Here is a 4,794-nt window from a genome sequence, read left to right as displayed (position 1 = left end):
AAGATAACAGGACTATCATGTGTGGGTGCAATAGCAACAATGTCATTCTTAACATAAGGAACTATAGCAAGTTCATCTCCATATGCATAATTCATATTGGCATCTTGGACACAAGCATACCAAGCATCAAGTTCATCAAAAAGGGATATTTCAAAAGAATCCAAGGGATCATAGCTATTATCATGGCATTCATCCTTCGGTAAGAGCGAAGGTAAATTAAACAATGTATGAGTTGAAGAGTTACTCTCATTAGAAGGTGGGCATGGGTGATCAATCCGCTCTTCCTCCTTTTTTCTTTGCTCTCCTAATCATCTTTTTCATCCAATGAGCTCATAGTTTCATCAATTCCTTCTTCCATAGACTCCTGCAAAATATTAGTCTCTTCTTGGACAACAGAGACTTACTCAATAAATTCATCAATATCAGAATTGTATTTATAACTATCATATAAATATTTAAGGATGGCAAAATTTTCAGGTCTATAAACATCATCATCAAAAGCTTCATACTTTTCAAACAAAGATTCAATTTCATAAGCACCCTTAAAAGCAACAAATTCTTCAATTCGTTCCACATCATAATAATCATATATACCATTAGCATAAGAAGCCAAAGTTTCATTATCATTAAATTTGCATGAAAAGGGAAGGTGTGGAGCATTCATCCTAGAGCAACAAGTAAAATCATATCTCAAGCATAAATCCCGAGCATACCAATGCAACATATAAATTTGATCCCATAAAAGTTTCCCTTTTTTTGTCAAGCGACAATCCCTAAAGTATTCATGTTGATCCAATGTTACTCCCATTATATAGTTGAATGGGGTTTTCTCGGGATAATCAAAGCAGTGCATAATATCTTTCACATAACAAGCATCGAGGGTTTTAGGAGGTTCCCCATCTCCATGAGTAATAGCTACAACTAATTTTTTTGGTGTTTCGTGTTCCATATCCATAACCAAAGATAGAGAACAACTTAGAACAGGAAATAAAAAGTACTTGGTGATAAAGCAAACAAGCACACACGAGAATATTCACCCCACGGTATTGCTCCCCGGCAACGGCGCCAGAAAAAGTTCTTGATAACCCAAGTATAGGGGATCATTTGTAGCTTTCTTCGATAAATAAGAGTGTCGAACCCAACGAGGAGCTAAAGGTAGAACAAATATTCCCTCAAGTTCTATCGACCACCGATACAACTCTACGCACACTTGACGTTTGCCTTATCGGAAACAAGTATGAAACTATTTTTTAGGTGTGATGCTAGAACTACTTTTCAAGAATAAAACTAGAAGTACTTTGCAAGATAATAAAATTTAGGTGTTTAGTAAAAGGGTTTGTGTCAAAAAGAAAGTTATTTGTCCCTGGGAAATCGATAACAAGTACCGGTAATCATTCTTGTAATTTTACATGAGGGAGAGGCATGAGCTAACATACTTTCTCTACTTGGATCATATGCACTTATGATTGGAACTCTATCAAGCATCCACAACTACTAAAGATCATTAAGGTCGTGAAACCCAACCATAACATTAAGTATCAAGTCCTCTTTATCCCATACGCCATAGCCCACCTACTCGGGTTTAAGCTTTTGTCACTCTCGCAACCCACCATGAGCGAACCATGAACATATTGCAACACCCTACATCGGGGGCCCCCTCACGTTTGCGCAAGAATAGTGGGAATGGTAGGACAACACTATAAATAAAATATACAATCATACCAACCAAGATCACGATTAACCCACAGGATAAAACGGATCTACTCAAACATCACAGGATAACCATAGATCATTGGGAAATAATATATGGAGTTGAGCACCATGTTTAAGTAGAGATTACAACGGGGAGAATAGGTGTTACACCATTGAATAGAGGGGAAGAAAGTTGGTGTTGACGGTAGCAAGATTGTTGATGTAGATCGCCGTCCCGATCGTTGCCCCGGCGGCACTCTGGTGCCACCGGAAGCGAGGGGGAGAGAGCCCCCCTTCTTCTTCTTCCTTGGCCTCCCCCTAGATGGGAGGAGAGTTACCCCTCTGGTCCATGGCCTCCATGGCGGCGGAGGGGCAGGAGCCCCTCCGAGATTGGATCTCCCTCTGTGTTCTCTTCTGTTTCACGTTCCCCGGATCTGGCCAAAAAGCGTTTCCTATATTCCGGGAGATCCGTAACTCCGATTGCGCTGAGATTTTAACACAATTTTTTTCTGGATATAAGCTTCCTTGCGCCCGAAGTAGAGCTCCAACCAACGTTCGAGGAGGGCACAACCCACCACCACGCGCCAGGGGCCTCTGGTGCGCCATGGTGTCTTGTGGGCTGTGTGGGCCTCCGTTTGCGGTGATTCCAACTCCCCCAAATCACATATATCCCAAAATAATTCTCCGTAAAATTTTATTGCATTTGGACTTCGTTTGATATGGATACTCTGCAATACAAAAAACATGTAGAAAACATGAACTGGCACTCGGCACTGGATCAATAGGTTAGTCCAATAAACCATAGAAAATGTTGCCAAAAGTATGTAAAAGTTGTATAACATTGGCATGAAACAATCAAAAATTATAGATACGACGGAGACGTATCACTGCTCTGGGCAGCGGTAGTACCACTTATAAGCCATGCTTCTGCTTATAAGCGGTACTTCCACTGTTCCAGTACCGTGTGTACTACCGCTTATTTTTGGTCTTCCATTATCTTTTCGGGCTCACCGGTAGTTGAGCGGTAGTAGGGCGGTAGTATCGCTTGCGGTACTTCCACCCCTACCACCGCCCTGGCTGTTACTCGATAAGTGATAGTAGCGCGACAGTAAGAGTGGTAGTACCTCTTGTAAGCGGTACTATGTAACATCCCAAAATTCTAAATTTTAGAATGTTATATTAGATAGGTAGTTTTGATTTGTTTGCTTGATTGTGGTGTGGTTGCTTGTGTGAAATTGAGTGAAATTTGAAACTTTTTGAAAGTTAAATGAGAGAGAATAAAAGGACTTTCCCAAACTTTCATTTTTGCTTTTGGATCCATGAATTCAAATTCATTTCACCACAAAACCCTCGAGAGAAGATGACATGACTTCTTCCAGTTAATTAAATGAAAAGGGTTGTTGAAAATATTTGAATTTCATTTGAAAATATTTCAAATTCAGAAACTTTAAGCAACTCAATGATTTTCACAAGAGAAGATAAAATGACTTCTTCAAAACATATGAAATATGAGCTGGGAGTTTAAAAGAATCAAATTGAAAGTCCATTTGACATTATTTTCAATTTGGAGTTATTTGGTTTTTAAACAAATTATTTTTCTCCAAAAATAAAATATATGGAAAATAGGGTTACATGATTCCCTGCAATAGAAAAATGGAGAGAAATAAATTTGAACTAATTTTTGTATATTTAAAATGATTTTTATTTGGTTTTATTGAACCAGTAGCACTCTTTGCTTTATTTAAATTTTTGTGGATTTTATTTGATGCTAGAAAAATGTTCATGTTTTAGAAAATCTTTTTCTGAATTTTTTTGATACATAATATGCCTTTATATAATTTTTATTATTTGTTGTTTATTACTGTTTTGACTGTAAAATTGTTTAAGAAAGAAAATAGCGCGTCCTGGGACTAGCCAGCCGGCCCGACTGGCCTTATGGCCCAAGGCCTGGCCACCAGCCGTGCGAGCGCCGAAGTGCGATGCCTCGGTCGCCCGTTCCCTCCCTCTCTTCCCCGCGGACGCCGACGGGCGGGCCCCGCATTTTCTTCCTCCTCTTGCAAGGCAGCAGGAGACCTCCTCCTATACGCCATCACCGGCCGACGCCGAGTCTGCTCTCGACTCTCCTTTGTTCTTTGGCCCCTCCTCCAAGCAAAATCCCCCGTATATATACCCCACGCCATCGACCGATTCTGCCCAAAAGCCCTCTCCAAGAACCCCACACCTCGTCGCAATCGCTCGCTGGAGCAGAACACTACCGCCGCGCCATTGCCGCCACGCCACCTCCCCTAGCCACTCCCGTGCCTCACCGTCACCGTTATCATCTTCGTCGTCGTCTTCTCCACTTCTGGAGATCTTCCCTGAGCTCGCCGGCGCCCGGAGCCGTTGCTCGCGTCACCACCGACGACCACCGATGCCGTCGGGCTTGCCTCGCTCGAGTCCGTCGTCCCAGAGCTCACTGCCAACCACCATCGTGAACCCCGTCGTCTTCCACATCACCTGGGAGTCTTCCCCGTAGACGAGGACCACCGGAGGCCTCGCCCGCGTCGAACCCAAGCCACCATCGCCATCGACGACCTCGCCGGAGTTCACCTCCACCGCGGTGAGCACCGAAGCCACTCTCCTCCTTTAGATCATGGATGAATGTTGTAGATTAGATTGCGTGTATTTTTCTTTTCTTTTCGAAACGTTTTGTTTTATTTATCGAACACTCGTTGTTTAGCCTCTGTAAGCGAACGTTGTCATCTAGTAAGCTTCTGTAGTGGACGTTCGTCCGTTAGCTTGCTGTCACGTGGCCAGGGACCTAGTTGCAAATAAGTTTTCTTAAAGTTTAGCCCCTGGTTTTCAAACCCTCACAACTCTTGAACCGTTTATCGAAATCTAACAAAACCAACGCTCACTTCTTCGTTATGATCTCCTCTATCTAGTAAAACAACTTAAACATGTTTTCGAAACTTTAAAATTTGATTTTAAACAGATTTGAATTCAAACTTCTTTTGTTCATAACTCGAGGTTTATAACTCCGATTCAGTTGATTATTTTTGCAAATCGAAGCTCTTGACATATACTTTCTGATAAGCCCAAATTCACTTAATTTTGGTACTG

The sequence above is a fragment of the Triticum urartu genome, chromosome 2, assembly GCF_003073215.2.
Source record: "Triticum urartu cultivar G1812 chromosome 2, Tu2.1, whole genome shotgun sequence".
Classification (NCBI taxonomy): domain Eukaryota; kingdom Viridiplantae; phylum Streptophyta; class Magnoliopsida; order Poales; family Poaceae; genus Triticum; species Triticum urartu.
The sequence above is the reverse complement of the archived record's forward strand: the minus strand, read 5'-3'. Positions refer to the sequence as shown.